At 45.3% G+C, this 6,959-nt stretch overlaps 1 long non-coding RNA gene and 1 other non-coding gene across 2 annotated transcripts; one reads left to right on the top strand and one right to left on the bottom strand.

The window, feature by feature from the left end:
* LOC132888536 (uncharacterized) lies at positions 1-5,897 on the top strand. The gene is made up of 3 exons (XR_009654946.1): positions 1-268; positions 5,177-5,304; positions 5,552-5,897. It is a non-coding gene; the product is annotated as an uncharacterized LOC132888536 (long non-coding RNA).
* On the bottom strand, positions 3,185-3,399 carry LOC132889830 (small nucleolar RNA U3). The gene has a single exon (XR_009655106.1). It is a non-coding gene; the product is annotated as a small nucleolar RNA U3 (small nucleolar RNA).
* Positions 5,898-6,959: the final 1,062 nt, after the last annotated feature.

Raw genomic sequence — 6,959 nt, 5'->3', positions numbered from 1 at the left:
CCAATCAGGAGGCGGCGAGAGGCGCGTGCCCTCGCTTTGCGCTGAAAAACGGCGAGATTTGGGGGAGATTTTTATACAGTGTGGATTCAAAGCGACCATCTCACACACACACACACAGAGCGCGGGGACGCAGACAGGAGCGGACACAGCAGCGGGGTATTACAGCGTCTCCATCCGGGAGATCTGAGGGACAGCCTCAGAGAGAGAGAGAGAGAGCGCTGCTGCTGAGGATCTCTGCCTGTTTCCTCCAACAGCTTCATCAGTGATGGTGAGCCGAACTGTGTGCGGGACCTTTACCGTCTTCATCCCAACATTTCCAGCCCGCTGAGGTTCTCAGTGCGCATTTATTACAAACATTACACTTTTCTTCAATGCTCAGTTTGCATGCATTACATGTCCAGGAGATGTTCTGTTTCATAGTGTTCCACACACACACTTCATATAAATGTAAGAGAGAGAGAGAGAGAGAGAGAGTTAGAGCAGGAGCTCAGTGGAAATCCCGCATGGCTCACACATCATCCAGCTTCACAGCTGTTCACTCAGGCACGCGCATCTCATCTGGATCACTTTTTTTTTTCAAATAAAACACCAACATGCATCCTTATTATTTTCTTCATTACTGTCTGAATTGTTGAACGCTTCATTTGCATGAGAAATGCATTTGTCAAAACTATTTTACACACACACACACACACACACCCAGTGTTGCTCTGCTCCTGCTGTGCTGCTGAAGGCAGTCCCTGCAGCGGAAGTGTCGCGCGCTGCGGCCGCAGTCTGCATTTGAAACGTACAATATTTAAAAAACGGTGCGCGTGGCAGAATTCTACAGAACCGTTATTTAACCGTCATGCGGACCTTCACGAACATCTGGACGCTAATTTCATCAGTTTGTTGGTCGCTAATTTGCTCTTCTTTCCTTGATTCTCAAACTTCATCCAGGTGACAGGCATCACAGTCTCTCACAGGTGATGAGAGTGAATCTTATTTGTGGGTTTAGCTTTCAAAAGGTTAGCAGTGTGGTTTTTCTGGGTTATATATATATATATTTAATCCTGCCATCATTTCTCTCATCAGTATGTCACAGTAATAGTTCTGTCTTGTCCACAAGCTAAGGTGTGTTTGAATCTTCTCGAGCTCTCAGACACTTTGGGAAGAAATTTGAATTCAGAATTGTATGTAAAAGGTAAAATTTGTAAATTTACTTCGTCTCTATTTTTTAAGCTAAATGAATTTTCTTTAAAAACAAATGTGTTTTGAGGCAGGTCTGATGATTTAACGATTTAATGTATGATCTGGGCAGCACGGTGGTGTGGTGGTTAGTGCTGTCGCCTCACAGAAAGAAGGTCCGGGTTTGAGCCCCGTGGCAGGCAAGGCCCTTTCTGTGTGGAGTTTGCATGTTCTCCCCGTGTCCATGTGGGTTTCCTCCAGGTGCTCCGGTTTCCCCCACAGTCCAAAGACATGCAGGTTAGGTTAACTGGTGACTCTAAATTGAGCGTAGGTGTGAATGTGAGTGTGAATGGTTGTCTGTGTCTATGTGTCAGCCCTGTGATGACCTGGCGACTTGTCCAGGGTGTACCCCGCCTTTCGCCCATAGTCAGCTGGGATAGGCTCCAGCTTGCCTGCGACCCTGTAGAACAGGATAAAGCAGCTAGAGGAGATGAGATGAGATGTATGATCTTCACTGCGCTGCAAAACTAAGAAATATCTTTACCGATCAACTTCACAGAGGTGCCAACATTTATGATGATGGTTTTGATTCTAAAGCCAAATCTAAACAATTTCCTGGTGTAAAAGGCGGTCACCTTACAGCAAGAAGGTCCGGGTTCGAGCCCCGTGGCCGGCGAGGGCCTTTCTGTGTGGAGTTTGCATGTTCTCCCCGTGTCCGCGTGGGTTTCCTCCGGGTGCTCCGGTTTCCCCCACAGTCCAAAGACATGCAGGTTAGGTTAACTGGTGACTCTAAATTGACCGTAGGTGTGAATGTGAGTGTGAATGGTTGTCTGTGTCTATGTGTCAACCCTTTCGCCCGTAGTCAGCTGGGATAGGCTCCAGCTTGCCTGCGACCCTGTAGAACAGGATAAAGTGGCTAGAGGTAATGAGATGAGATGAGAAAAGGCTTTCCACTGAAGGGGAAAGGGTGTGGGACATCGTGGTTAGTTTCGTCAGAGAGGACCGAGGCGAAGGATTGAAAGCCGAGACGTCTGATCACTTCCTTGTTCAAGTTTTGGAAATGGGAAATGATACCAATCGTCTTTTGTGCAGACCAGAACGACCCAGTGCTCCATTGAAGCCGATGAGGAGATCCAGGGATTTCACCAAACGTTTAAATAATATTGGTTGATGTTGAGTGGTATATCAGATATATTCCATTCAGCTAGCATGATGTTGAACAAGTCGAAGATGAGTAGCTGAATGGAATATATCTGATAGACCACGAAAAAAAGCCAGCCAATATTATTATTAATATTATTATTATACATACACATTCCTTTCGGGTGTTCAACGCATCTTCCTCTTTCAAAATTCTCTCAAAATCTAATGTATTTAACAAGACAAACTTGGCAGCCATGTTTGTTTACAAATTGTCACAGTCGCTCACTTGCTAGCACAGAAGTTTTACGTCTCCGACGTGTGACATCACATTGTCTTGACAACCATGCAATATTGTAAACCATATTCAATGCTCAGGTGGTGTAGTGGTTAGCACTGTAACCTCACAGCAAGAAGATTCTGGGTTTGAGCCCAGTGGCTGACTGGGACCTTTCTGTGTGGAGTTTGCATGTTGTCTGCGTGGGTTTTTTTAAGAAGAAGAAGAAACCTTTATTTGTCACATGCACACTTCAAGCACAGTGAAATTCATCCTCTGCATTTAACCCATCTGAAGCAGTGAACACGCACACGCACACACCCAGAGCAGTAGGCAGCCACACCAGAGCGCCTGGGGAGCAGTCAGGGGTTCGGTACCTCGCTCAAGGGCACCTCAGCCCAAGGCCGCCCCACGTCAACCTAACTGCATGTCTTTGGACTGTGGGGGAAACCGGAGCACCCGGAGGAAACCCACACAGACACGGGGAGAACATGCAAACTCCACACAGAAAGGCCCTCGCCGGCCGCTGGGTTCGAACCCGGACCTTCTTGCTGTGAGGCGACCGTGCTAACCACTACACCACCGTGCCACCCAATTAGAATCACTCTGATCATGTATTCTTCCTCTCTCATCTCCGTAAAGATAAAAGAACGTTCATCAATGATTAAAGCCCATGAAACAAATCACTAGCTGAAATCCGATTCACACTCAGAAGAGTACATCATAACTCATCATCGTGATTAGCGAGATGTAACACTTTCAAATCACATTTGCTAGTAAGTGACTATAGAAATGATCCCTGAAAGTATAGTCTAGTATGGAGTATATATTCCTCCAGGTGCTCCAGTTTTCCTCAAAGACATGCAGGTTAGGATAATTGGTGGCTCTAAATTGACCGCAGGTGCGAATGTGAATGGTTGTGTGTCTCTATGTGTCAGCGATGCCTGCGATGACCTGGCGACTCGTCCAGGGTGTACCCCGCCTCTCGCCCATTGTCAGCTGGGATATGCTCCAGCTTTCCCGCGACCCTGCACAGGATAAGTGGTTATGGATAATGGATGGATGGATATTCAACGCTCATTCTCCATTGGGTAGAGTGACGTAATTACACGTAGGATAAGCGATATGCTGACAATATTGCATGCTATCACGCCAAATGATTGAAACCTGCTAGAAAGGAATAGAACACATGTTTTTATTCCATCGAAAAAGTGTCCTGTGTGTATAATAATGGTTGTTATTTCTCTCTGGGAGGGCCCTTGGAGCATATACTGTATATTATGAGCATATTCCCAGTTACCTATGATCACTGTGAGAACGTCAGTGTTGTTGAACTGTTTCGGAAAAAAACTGACTTTGCAGCTATCTGGGTTTTCAACCTCCTGAGAAAGATTTTATTTGTGATGTAAGGCGACACGCCCACTCAGAGGTGATTCTAGAGTCTGTTGTGGCCCCAAGCAAAAATTTCCAGGGGGCCCTTCTGACCAGTGTTCATCACCAATATCATCTCATTATCTGTAGCCGCTTTATCCTGTTCTACAGGGTCGCAGGCAAGCTGGAGCCTATCCCAGCTGACTACGGGCGAAAGGCAGGGTACACCCTGGACAAGTCGCCAGGTCATCACAGGGCTGACACATAGACACAGACAACCATTCACACAGTCAATTTAGAGTCACCAGTTAACCTCACCTGCATGTCTTTGGACTGTGGGGGAAACCAGAGCACCCGGAGGAAACCCACGGGGAGAACATGCAAACTCCACACAGAAAGGCCCTCGCCGGCCACGGGGCTCGATCCCAGACCTTCTTGCTGCGAGGCGACAGCTCTAACCACTACACCACCGTGATACCCTCATCACCAATATGTTATAAATAATTTGACACCAACGAAAAATGTATGAACCAAAGTTTTTTAAATTCCAAATGTGAAAATACAATAATAAAGAACAATAAAAAACAAAATAAATAAGCCCTCAGGCCCCGACTCTTGGGGGGGCCCTGGGCCAGGGGGCCCCAAGCAGTTGCCTGCTTTGCCTGTTCACAAGCTGTGCGTCTGCGCCCACTCATGAGACCAGGTTCACTTTTGTTCCCACGGAGATGAATTGCGCTGGGAGATCTTCTCAGATCTTTGGTTTCACTTTGCGCCAGCTGTATGTCAGTGAACTTTGACCTGTGAATTTTGCAAACCTCAGTTTTGTGAACCAATAGAAAGCGGTCTCTGGTTAGTCCTCACTAATGCAGGGTTGCATGGTTTCTCTGCCAAACTGGGTTCGATTGAGATTTTTCTAAATAGTCAAACTTCAACGAGCAAACAACCTTCTCTCTTGTTTTCGTGGCAGGGTGTGTGTGTGTGTGTGTTAGATACAGGAGCGATGCTCAGATGAACACAGGCGTCGTTAGAAAGGTCTGTGCGCTCACATGTGTTCTGCAACCCTCTAGTGACAACACAACCCCATTCTCACACATTTCATTCGTGACGTTGTTCCAAAACACAACCTAATGAGTGTTCAGTAATCCCTGAGGCAGGGAGCGCCAGAAACATTTATACACTTCCTCACACATGCAGTCTGATCTCTTCTGTCTTCAATCTCAGTGGTCAGGATCTTCCACTTCCTAAGAGTGTGCCCTTATTGATCAACAACGTCGAAAGTCGCCTACTTTAAGAGGAAGTATGCGGAAGAGGAGGATGTCCAGGGACGCCTACATGGATATTTACAAAAAGTGAGAGCACCTGCATTGGTTTCTCTCTCGAATCATTGTCTCGTTCACTGTGAGGACATGTGGTTTCATTTTTCCACCATTTCTGTACCTGTCTGACTCTTTCTCCCAGTCACTCCTTCAAATTCTCACTCCCTGTCTTTGCTGTTCCTTTGTGCGTTCTCTGCCTGTCTTTCACGCTGAATTCTTTTGGGATCGTTCTTTTTCTTTTTTTTCCCTCACCTTGTTCTCTCTCTGTGTCTCTGAGCAGCACCTGATCTTACACGAGGAACGCAGCTGCATTTTGCGTCTGTCGCTGCAGAAGCTGCGTTTCCTGGACGACCCCGAGGCCTTCCTGCGCCGCGCCGTTCTCATCAACAACCTGCTGCGCAAGATCCACTCAGACGATGGGCAGAGGGACAGAGACAGACCGAGGAATGGCGAGAAAGAAGAAGAAGAAAAGGAGAGGCTTTTTTACTTGGACAGGAAGAGACTGAAGGTCATGGTGACACCTGAACACGGACATTCCATCTTCCTCTATCCACTTGATAACAACTGCTGATGTCCCACTTTACTGAAGTAAACCCAGCAGTGATGATGACGGAGGATGGAGGTGGAGCTGTGTGTGTGTGTGTGTGTGTGTGTGTGTGTGTGTGTGTGTGTGAGCATCACACACTTAGAAGCTGGGATTATTGCAGTCTGAGAAGCATATGTGAACATCAGGGTTTGCTTTTTTTACACATTAAAAAAAAAAAGACTCGAGCCAAACTGCCTCTCGAAATAAACCTTTATTTATTTATTTTGTTAAGCATTTTTTCAGGGATTAAAAAAAAAAAAGCCATGCACTTTGTATCTCTAAGTAAATGTAAAATGTAAAGTTTATTGCCTGAATATTGTTCTGCTATTTGAGCCACTGTTTCCAAGCAAGTCATCGACATATATATACTACAATATATGATATAATATGATCTCTAAAATACAATGTATGTATGATATATGCTTGAGTGAGGAGAAATTATCTAATTTCCATCGTGTTCAACTTCCCACTAGTGTTCACCAGTGTCATTGTTCATGCAACTTTTTTTTTTTTTGGTTAGCATTTAACCTTGGAAAGTTCTTGCTGTTCTTCTTGTGGGTGTGTGTGTGGGTGTTTTTTTTTTTCTCCTTACAGATTTCACTGCACTCTTGGTCCAGACATTAATCTATCAGCCTTAACCAGGGCTTTGAACCGGTTCAAGGAACGAAAACGAAAACCGGGAACTTTTTCTATTTCACATGGAACAGAAACGAAACCAGAAACTTTATTATTTTTTATGTTCCGGAACAGAAACACTTATTAAAAATAATGGTAACGGGTTAATACTGGTTTTTATTTCGTTCCTCAAAGTTTCTGTAGCCTACAAATAAAAAAGTCATTCTTCTCCTGCGCAAGTTTCTATGACCCGCTGGGGTTCACTTCCTGTGTGACGTTCGCTGACTGAATGTAGAGAGCGGGAGGGTGGACTACTATCACGTCTCCACATCTTAAATAAGAGGTAAATATTGCAGTCTATCGTTATTCAAAAACGTCAATTTCAAACACTATATCAATATATTTGTCCACGTTAATGAGAGGCTCGCGAACATTAAATGACATTAACCTCTGTTAGCCTATCAATGCATAGGGCCTGACTAGCCTT

The sequence above is a fragment of the Neoarius graeffei genome, chromosome 7, assembly GCF_027579695.1.
Source record: "Neoarius graeffei isolate fNeoGra1 chromosome 7, fNeoGra1.pri, whole genome shotgun sequence".
NCBI classification, from domain to species: Eukaryota; Metazoa; Chordata; class Actinopteri; order Siluriformes; family Ariidae; genus Neoarius; species Neoarius graeffei.
The sequence above is the reverse complement of the archived record's forward strand: the minus strand, read 5'-3'. Positions and strand labels throughout refer to the sequence as shown.